Source organism: Equus caballus, chromosome 2, assembly GCF_041296265.1.
Source record: "Equus caballus isolate H_3958 breed thoroughbred chromosome 2, TB-T2T, whole genome shotgun sequence".
NCBI lineage: Eukaryota > Metazoa > Chordata > Mammalia > Perissodactyla > Equidae > Equus > Equus caballus.
In genome coordinates, this window is record NC_091685.1 from 25,696,059 (window position 1) to 25,706,653 (window position 10,595).

The 10,595-nt window shown below is 54.3% G+C and overlaps 1 long non-coding RNA gene across 1 annotated transcript; it reads right to left on the minus strand.

Annotated features, from left to right (window-relative positions):
* Positions 1-329: 329 nt before the first annotated feature.
* LOC138920653 (uncharacterized) lies at positions 330-1,688 on the minus strand. Its single transcript, XR_011432192.1, has 2 exons — positions 1,551-1,688; positions 330-563 (listed from the first exon to the last, which is right to left on the minus strand). It is a non-coding gene; the product is annotated as an uncharacterized lncRNA (long non-coding RNA).
* Positions 1,689-10,595: the final 8,907 nt, after the last annotated feature.

The following is a 10,595-nucleotide window of genomic DNA, read 5'->3' on the forward strand; positions in this document are numbered from 1 at the left end:
GCTTGACACTGTTGAAGATTGCAGGCCGGCTGCTTCGTAGCGTGTTCCTCATTTTGGCTTTGTTTCCTCTTGATTAGGTTCAAGTTGGGCATCTTTAGCCGAACTCTCACAGAAGTGATGCTGGGTTCTAGCTGCATCCCACGGGTGTCCCTCGCTCTGGATTTGCTCCAGGGCTGATGAAGTCTCCTGGATCCCTGACGGGGGTCCCGCTGCAGCCTCAAGTGACTCCTCTCCTCTTTGTAATGAAAAAGCATTTTGCCAGGAGATACCCTGAGACGATGGGAATAGCTCGTTCCTCATCAAAGTTTTAATTCATTTGTTCACGCCAGTATGGACTTATGGTTTTCTGTTTTATTTAGTGGGTGATGACGTGTTACTATCATCCTTAACTTGATGCTCAAAACGGGCTGGAGGGTGCCCCTCACGCTGGGCCTTGTGTCCCCGAGGATGCCTCATGATTCTTTGAGAACTTCCTTACTTTCTGGCACAAAAAGACGTTCTGGGCTTATCTTATTCTGTCCCTGGTCCCAAGCGTGGAATCAGCCATTTCTTCAAGAAAGGACCTAATTTTAAGTTTTTCATGTGATTCCCAAAGGAGATAGAGCATACAGTCATTGTCTCGTGTGTGTTAGACGTGTGTTAAAAGAGTTTATTTATGAAACACAACATTAAAAAAAAACCAACCCAGACGTCTTGGAACCGTGTTTGGGAAGTTCTTATTTTTGAAAAGTGCACTAGAAGCTTTAAAAGCCTGGGGGTCATGGGATTGTGCTTGAGCGTCTTGTGGTTTCTGCCTTGCCCCCCCAGCCTGGGGGTGCATGTCCTCCGTCTGGCCCCCCCACTGCTGCCTTGGCCAGCACAGCTGAAGCCCAGAGGGGCGCAGGCGGGGCTGGGGTCCCGCCAGAGCAAACACAGCCCCTGCGCATGCAGGGCCAAAGGAAACAGCCCTGGGTCAATATTAGCCCGCACCAAGGAGGCCCCTGGAATGTGCAGTTTGTCCCCTGTGGCCTCTGGGAGGGAGAGTGGACTCGGAGCTCACAGGATCCCTCCATGACGTTGGTCCAACCTCCTTCTGTGGGATGGGGAAACTGAGGCCCGGAGGGGGCAGGGACTAGTCTTGGGCCACAGTGTGAGTGGCGGGCTGGCCATCAGGACGCTCATTGGTGTTCTCCATTCTTTCCTCGGGGTGTTTCCACTTTTCCCCCTCTGGCTTCTGGTTAGGTCAGCGAGCACTGGACTGGGAGTCAGGAATCCTGGATTCCTGCCGGTTCTGCTGTGACACTCCGGGGATGTTACTGCCTGGCTCTGGCCTCCTTCTCCTTTATCTCTAAGATCCCGTCTCCCTGCCAGCCATGTGCACTGACCTCCAGGGGTTCTGCCCCGGAACTCGGATCCTCAAACTCAAAAGCTGTTTGGGGCCGGGGAGGAGAAGGTAAATGTGCGATGCAAGCTGTTGAGAGGTGACAGGGAGAGGGGAGGACCCCTGAGAGCAGGAAAGCGCGTGCCCTAGGGAAGGCGTTCAAAGCAAAACAACAACAAGATCAACCTACCGTGTGGCCACAGGAAGTCCCGGCGAGCGCGTTTGCAGGCTCTGCTGACTGTTTTCACAGTAGCTAGCAGGAGGCAGAAAGAGAGGCCACCTGCTCGCTCCTGATCGAGCTGTCTCTCACATGTGACCCCGCGGAGAGGAGGCAGGGCTGGGGCTGCAGCATCCAGGCCCAGGGGTTGCCCTGTGGGCTGTAGTCTCAGTGTGCACTGAGATGCGGCCCTGAGAAGCAGGGAGTGGACCCAGCCAGGCCTGGGGCTCATGTGGTCCCCCTTCTGCCTTTGTGCTGGGCGGGGGAGGGTTGATCTCAGCTCCAGCTGCCACGACGTGCATGCCACCCACCCACCTGCCGCCTTATCTGTGGGCCTTCGGCCTCCTATCTCCCAGCTCCACCTGCTTCCCGCACCCACCCTCCTACCATGGAGGAGAGTCACTGACTGCCAACCCCTGTCCACACCCTGACCCAGGCTCCCCAACCCCCTTCAGCCCTCAAGGAAGCCGAGAACCAGCTTCTGCTCATCCCAGGCCAGCATTTGAGTCCCAGCTCTGCCACGTCCTGGCTGTAGGATTCTGGGCAACTTACTCAGCCTCTCAAAGTCTCTGTTTTCTCATCTGTGAAATGGTAACCTGGTCCCACTGGATCACGGGGCTGTCATGGGGATTGAACCAGGTAAGGAAAGAGAGTGTGGAATAAAGCAGGGGCTCAGGACACACCCCTCCTCTCATCCTCAGCTCCCAGACTGCATCAGAGACTCCCGTCTCAGCACATCAGAGCCTGGCTGGAGGCCCGCCTTCTTCTGGAAGTCTTCCTTGATTGCCACAACCCAGGCTGAACTCCGACCTCCAGACTCAAAGAGTAAATAGCTCAGCAGCTTTGCGCTGGGCTGCGGTGGGCAGGAAAGGGCCTCGGTGGGCATCTGGGCGGCTTCTCATTCAGAAGCTTAGGAAAGAGAAGGGACGGGGCCAAGCCCACAGAGTGACCGAGGGACAGAGCCGGATCTTGAAGCCCATACTGGTCCTCCTTCTGCAGTCTCCCTGCTCCTCTTGCTTAACATCCTTCCAAGCTGTAGAATCACTGAGTATCCATGAGGGAAGGCGCTCTTATTTGATGAATGGGTAAACTGAGGCACAGGAGAGTAAGTCGGGACACCAAACAAATTATACAGAAGCAGCTTCCAGTTCTGTGCTCTTTCTAGCACGACCCCTGGCCTTCTGTGGACTGCACTCTTCCTTTTCCAGGAACCCAGGTGGCCAGTGGCAGACATTTACAGACACTGACTCTGTGCCCAGCCCCACCCTGGCCTGATTGAGCCTTCACTCCAGATTAACACACCGACAGGGTGAAGAGACAGCATAGTCAGGACCTGGAAAATGGTAGAACTCAGGATACACAAGTAACTCAGAAGAAGGAATGATATAGAAACAACAGCATAAAAGTTCTGGAAGAAAACATGATGGATTATTTTTATAATCAGACATTTTAACAGATACTATCACTTAAAATATCAAGAAATTCAAGTATCCTCTAAAAATGATGAAAAGAACCCATAAGGAAATAAAAGATAAACTGTGCAAAAATATTTATAACTTACATCACTGGCAAAAGCTTCCTTTATATATAAAGAGCATCTTCAAATCAATAAGATATAGATCACCAAGCAACGGAAAAAATGGGCAGAAGCTCTGGACAGTGTATAGGAAAGGAAACACAAATGGTTTTTAAACACATGAGAATATTCTTAACCTAACTTACAAAATGGATTGAACTGCATGCAATGCAAGCCATTTTTCATCTTTCATATTGGTAAAGATCACAAAGTTTGATAACTCACTGTGTTGGTGAGGATGTGGGAAACAGGCAGTGTTTTGCGTTGCAGGTGGGAGTGTATGTTCGTAAAACCTCTGTGAAAGGCAAGTTGTCAATATTGATCAAAATTGGCATGCTTGTACCCTTTAATCTGGTGATCCCACTGTCGGGAATTTATCTTACACATGTACTCAAACACCTGAAAATGATGCATATACCAGGATCTCTATTGCTGTAGTGTTTGTAATTACAAAAGATTGGAGACTGTCTAATCCATTGGTTGGAGTTGATTTTGTTATGAGGTAGCCACTCAAGGAGTACTATGCAGCCATGATAAACAGTGGGAATGCTCTTTATGTACATAAATGGAGCGAGTTCCAAATGGATCGTTCATGGGGGAACACATGGCACAGGATGTGTGTAACGTATGTTACCATTTTTTAATAAGGATACGAATATGGACGTGCTTGTGTACATGTAGAAACCTCTGGAAGGAAACACCAGAAAACAGGTACTCGTGTTTCCCCTGGGGAGGGTGATGGGGTAGCTGTTGGACAGGCGTGGGATGGATACTTACTTTTCACTTTGTATCCTTTTGTATATTTGTGCTTCGTCATCTATTCAAAAATCAGCTTTAGGGGCCAGTCCCGTGGCCGAGAGGTTAAGTCCTCGCGCTCCGCTTCGGTGGCCCAGGGTTTCGCCAGTTCGGATCCTGGGTGCGGACATGGCACCGCTCATCAGGCCATGCTGAGGCGGCGTCCCGCACGCCACAACCAGAGGTGCTCACAGCTAGAATAGACAACTATGTACTGGGGGGCTTTGGGGAGAAGAAGAAGAGAAAAAAAAAAAGATTGGCAACAGATGTTAGCTCAGGTGCTGATCTTGAAAAGAAAACAGTCAGCTTTAGAATGTGGATGGCGAGGGCGCTTACCCAGAAGGAGAGGAGCTGTGGGGTCGTCTCAGACGTCGCTAAGGGGGAAGTGAGGAGGTGGAGGAGGCAGCAAGATTTGCCCCCTGGACACGCCCCAACCTTTCTTCTCCGTCCCGAGCAGCATCGGGAGGTCCCATGCCGTGGTGGAAAGTCAAGAGGATCTCAAGCCTGAACCCCAGTTCTAAACGGACTCCCAGCAAACCAATTCACTGCTGGGATCCTCAGCTTCTTAGTCTGTGAAATGGGGACAAGAACAGGCTCCTTCAGAGTTAAAATGAGACGACACATGTGAAAGGCCAACCCTGTCTGTGCTCTATAATGCTGCCCCTTCAGCATCACCATCCCCTCTGGTCCCTGGGAACCCCCTGGGGGCAGGGCCCAGCCCCCTCCCTGCCCTCCCCTCCCCAGGCAGGAGCTCACGGCTGGTGGCTTAGCAAAGCAGTGAGGGGTGGGGTGGAAAATGTCAACATCAGATTAGCCCCGGTGGGAAGTCGCACACTTCTCCAACCACAAACGCCCCCACATTTCCCTCCAGCATAGGGGGGTTTTGGGGACATGGTGGGGGCTGAGGCTGGTGACACCAGGCACAGCTTCGGGCCTTACACTCCCAAGGCCTCTTGGCCAAGGTGTTCTTGGGGGGTGGAGAGTACCCCTGCAGGGGCTCTGGGCCTCCTGGCTGCCCCCCTGGGCGGGACCCGGAAGGGCTCTGCCTCCGGGAAGGTCTTGGCTTCAGCGGGGCGCCGCGGACCTAGTGGCAGCCCCAGCTTAGCGGCTGCCGAGGAGTGGGTCCTGCAGGCCATAGGGAGCCACCGAAAGTTCTGGAGCCAGACAGGGCTTGTTCGGAATCAGCCGTTAGGAGTATAGTTGGCAGGGAGAAAGGTGACGGATCGAGGCCTCAGAGGCCACCTGTCCGGTCCAACATCCTCATCTCTATCTCAATCCTCATAGTAATTCTGCAAGAAAGGCCAACCTATTGTTATCCCCATTTTACAGATGAGAAAACCGAGAGAGTCGGTGACAGTGGCCCTGGGTCACACAGCCGAGCAGGGGCAAAGGGGGGGTGGGAACCCAGGTTTGTCCCCTCTGGGGTCTGCGGACTTCCCCTGCGCCTGATACCTCTCTAGCGAGGGGCCAGCTACTTTTAGATCACCGGCGTCATCTCGATTATGCCTTTTACTAAGAGGTGGTATTGTCACCCGTCCCTGTGACGCTCTTACTAATGTCGTGACTATTATTGGCCTCTGCCCTTCCCAGCTGGGTTTTGGCTGGAATCATCAGGCTGTGCCCTGTGCCCCCAGTCTTGCTCCACCTCGAGGCAGCCCTGACCTGCCGGGGCCTTGGTGTCGTTCACTGCTCCATCCCCAGGCCTAGCACAGGCCGCAGCATGTGGTAGGTATACAATAAATGCTGTTCAATGAACAAACGAACCATAGAGTCACCTGTCAGATGAGCACATCCACAATGTCCCCCTGGGGGCGGACATGGGAACAGACCCAGGTTCCCCTGAACGTGAGGCCGGCGTGGCGGGGCCGCAGGGTCTGAGCTTGTGCGTCTTATTGGGGGCATCCTTGCAAGCACAGCGCTGGACCCGAGGACCCCTGGGCAGAGTCTGTGGGGGGCAGATGGCTTTCGAGTCACACGGGTCCTAGATAATTTCCTCGTTTGTCCAGTGTTTTTAATTGTTGAAGTACATACATATTCATCTCGATTCTGCCTTTTGCTAAAAGGTGGTGATGTTACTTGTGACTGTGATGTTATTACTATCTATATATATATATATGTCCTTATTGATTCTGAATTGGCGCCCAGACCCCCTGCCATTCAGACACTTGTAGGAGGACAGAGGGCCCTGAGGCTCAGTTCTGACAGCAGATCCAGCCCTTCCAGCCTCTGGGCCAAAGAAACACCTTCCCTGCTTGGAGGGCATGGGGGCTGGGCCCGGGCAGCCCCCGGAGGCTGCTCAGCCAGGGCTTCCTTCTTCTGCCCCCAGCCTCTCTGCGCAGCGAATCCAGCGGCAGGCGGGGGTGGCTGGGCCCCGGCGGCGGGCATGAGAAAGGCAGAAGGATTTGGGAGGTGAGGGGGACACTGAATCCACAGGGCTTGGTGACCAGGAGGAGAGAGGGATCCTGGGCCATGGGGAGGCTCGGGGGGAGTGGTGGTCCACACCCAGATGGCTCGGTGTGAGGTGCACTGGTCCAAGGTGGATGCAGGCGGGGTGCCTGTGTGTCAGGGGGGTGCTGAGTCTCAGCGGCTGACCTGGGCAGGGGGTTGGCAGCAGCTGGGCTACCCAGAGCAGGGACAGTGGCCCCGGGACGTGGCAGAGGTGGCTGCAGACTACAGCCTGGCCGCCTCATGGCCCTGCTTCCCAACCTGTCCAGGGCCACACCCGGTGCTGGCAAAGGGGAGGCCTCGGCCACAATTGGGCTTCTCAGCCCACGGCCGGCCCCAGACAGATCTTTCGGCAGTGGCTGGAGATTTACTGGCGCCGCTGAAAGGGTTGCAGTCAGCAGCCCTGGGCTGGCTGACTGGGGCCCCTCGGCTGTTTACCCCTCGCCAAGGAATTTGAGGGAAACGGCCCAGGCGGGCTGGAGGGTGTCCGGGCGCTGGTGCTGTTGTTAAGAACCTGCCTGGTACAACCTGCCTGGCTGGTCCCAGGGCCATGGTGGGCCAGGCCTCAGAGAGTATGGCTTTTGACCCCTCCCCGGTGTCACAGACAGGGAAACAGAGGTTAGAGGGGGGAAGTGATCATCCCAAAGTCCCACAGCAAGTCTGTTCTCCAGTTAGGACGAGAAGCCAGGCTCGTGGATGCAGTGCAAAGCAACTGAGAATTATCACTTGCCGAAATGACCTTGTTGATGTGTGTCCCTTTTTTACTGTCTCCCCACTAGAATGTTCACCCCATGAGAGCATGGACCTTGTCTGTTTTGCTCACTGCTGCAGCCCAAGCACCTAACACAAGCCTCCTGTTGAATGGATGAATGAAGTCAGAAGACGTGCGTAGAGTTTCTTTTTCTCACATTACAAGACATCTAGAGGAAGGGGGGTTCAGAGCTGGTACAGAGGCTTCATGGTGCCATCAGGGCCCCAGGCTCTTTCTCTCTCTCCCCTCCAGTATTCTTAGGGTATGGTTTTTGTCCTCGTGCTTGCAAAATGGCTGCTGTTCTTCCGGGCATTGTGTCTGCATTCCTGGCAGGAATAGTGGGGTTAGGATAACGGGGAGAAGGCCTGTGCTTATGTGGTCTGGCCCTTTTTAATCAGGATAGCCATCAGTTTCCTAGAAGTCCCTTCATAGTGCACTGGCCGGAACCATAAAGGGCAGTTCTCCACCTTTCCTTTTTTTGAACCTCTTCCAGGGACTTGGCCCTTAGGAGGGTTTCTCGCTTTCGTTGTTTGCTTGTTGTTGTTTTTATTTGATTAAGTAAAAATCCCCTATCTGGGGAAATGCCCCAGTGAGATCATTCTGACTGCGGCGTTAACAGCAGGTGCACTGCCTAGCCGCCAGCTTTCCAGGGACCTGGATCCGCGAGGTTCTTTCCAAGGGCGGCGTGAAGAGCTGGGAGGAGGGAGGTGCAGCGGGAGACTGAGACTTCCCAGGGATGACCCCCTAGTCCTTGCAGCAGCCCTGAACGCAGCATGGCAATGCCCACTCGCTAGCTGCCGAGTGAGGCAGAGGCTGGGTGGAGACCAGAGCTGGGAGGGGAGTGAGGTTCCCAGCTCCGGGTCAGTGCTCTGCTCCCCACAGATGGCACCAGCTGCATCTGCAGTCCGAGACGCTGAACTTTGGGGAACGCCCAGAGCTGATATGCAGTCAGAGGGCACTGGCACAACTCTTCCTGCCCACGGGACTGACCGACTGGTCCCTGGAGGGCCTGCTGTCCCCAAGCCCGGGCCTGTGGGCTGTCTTTGCCAGGCTGACCCTCTGAGCTCAAGGCCTGGCTCCCGTCTGCAGGACAGGGGAGTGGGGGGGGGTGCCTGAGGTGGCACGTGCAGGTCCCCGTCCCAGGCAAGCACGCTGGGCTGGGGGCAGGAGGAGGAAAGAAGCGCTGTGCTGTCTCCTATATTCGAGACCACTGGCCTTGGCCCTGCAGGTCCCGGCTCCAAATCCCCGAAGTGGGAGGGAGGTGGTGAGGGCACCCAGGGGGAGCTGCAGACCAGTGGTCTGGCAGGAAGCTTGACCCTTGGCCTGGGCGAGCTGCAGAGGGCACTCAGGGGCCCTCCCAGGGAGGAGAGACCCAGAGCCACCCTTGGCTGCCACAACTCTCATGCTTCCCAAGCGGCTGTCCTTACGCAGGACCTGCATTCTGGTTCTGCTGCAGACCTACTGTGTGTCCTGCGGCAGGCCGCTGCCCCCTCGGGCCTGCCAGGCGCGGATCAGCTCCTCTTTGCTGCCTTCCTCTCCGGACTGGGCCTGGGGAGTCTCAGACGAGCTAGGAGCCGGGAAAGGGCCTAGCTAAGGACAGAGATAATCATAGCAACAATCACAATCAAAGTACCTCCCACGATTGAGTTGCTACTCGGAGCCAGACACTCCTAAGAGCTTTTCCCGGGTTAATTGAAAGGACACCGGACTCTCCAACTCTTTGTTTGAATACGAAACCTGGCAGAGTCGCGGGTTTTATTTTTACCTCCAGGCACGTGGGTGAAGAGGGAAGTTCCAATCGCGTCCTCCCAGCTTAACAAAGAAAACTCAGAGAGACTCTGCCTTTGAGGAAACAGAGAGGTCTATCTAAATGTTAATACAACGCAGCAGCGAATTATTAAAGTAAGACGAACAGCCAGAATTACAGATTCAAGATGACTTTCCAGGCTGTGGGAATCGCCCCTGAAGTCAGGGAGCAGGGAAGATGACTTTGTCGAAGGAACACTGAGGGGGACAGGTTCATAAGCAGGTCGTCTCCATCTTGCTGTGACCGTGGACGTGTGGACCATTTCCTCCTCTTTGTCTTAAGGAATTCAGAAGATCTGAAGTTTTCAAGGGTTCCACTAAGTGACAAAGTGAGTTTAAAATGTGTTCTGCTCAAAGCTTGTCATTTGTAACAGAAAGGGGCAGAAGAGGAGAAAGGGGCATTAGCATGTGCGTTTTCTTATTTAATCCTCACAAACAATGAGATGGGTGTTGTCAGTATCCTGACCCTAAGCAGGAGGAGCCTGAAGCTCAGAGAGGTCCATGACTTGCCCAAGATCGCACAGCAAGGAAGTCCAGGGTAGCTTCTGTGAAGTATGCTTGGGCTCCAGTGTCAGAGAGACCCAGGTTCCACTGTGGCCTGTGCTGAGGAGCTGGATGAGTTTCCTGTCGCTGCTGTGACAAATGACCATCAACTCAGTAACATACAATGACACAAATTTATGATCTTATAGTGCTGGAGGTCAGAAGTCCAAAATGGGTTTCTCTGGGCTAAAATCAAGGTGTCAGCAGGGCTGCATTCCTTTTGCACGGGGGAAATCTGTCCCCTGCCCCTTCTGGCTTCTAGAAGCCGCCTGCAGTCCTTGGCTTGTGGCCCCTTCCTCCATCCTCAGAGCCAGCAGGTTAGCATCTTCCAGTCTTTGTCTGACTCTGATATTCCTGCCTCCCTCTTTCACGTATGGGGACCCTTTTGATTACATTGGGCCCAGGCGGATAATCCAAATTAATCTCAAGATCCTTAACTTAATCATACCTGCAGAGTCCCTTTGCCATTTTTGGTAACATATATTCTCGGGTTCCAGGGATCAGGATGGGGGTATCTTTGCGGGGGGAACCTTTAGTCTGCCTACCCCAGTGGCTTTGGCCAAGGAGCCTGGCATTTGGGATAACAGCCACCCCTTCCTCAGGAGGTTTGGAGGGGATGAACATAAAGAGGATCAAGCTTCCAGCCCAGAGGGAGTGACGGAGGCCTCAGCAAGGGACCAGCATGTGCTGGAGACTGGCGGCCCAGCGAGGAACACATGATCCATCGTAACGCCCGTGCTTCCCACTGGGAGACAGTACCTGGGAGATGCCACTTGCCCAGGAGGGGGCTGCCCCTGGAGGTCACTGGTCCCTCCTGGGGATGTGGCCCAGGACTCAGCATCAGGCAGACCAGGGTTCACATCCCAGCTCTGCCTCCTCCCAGCAGCCTGAGTGGGACCAAGAAGGGAGGAAACCAACAGACACGTTGACACGTGACCTCGTTTCATGTTTACCAAGGTGGAGCCTCTGCCTCTGTCTTGCACATGTGGAAACAATAGCTCAGAGACATCAAGTGCCTTCTCTGAAATCACACAGCTACTGTGGGATTTCCCACTCACCAGGATTCTCAAACTGGTGGTGCCCACACCACTCTGGCCGTTTG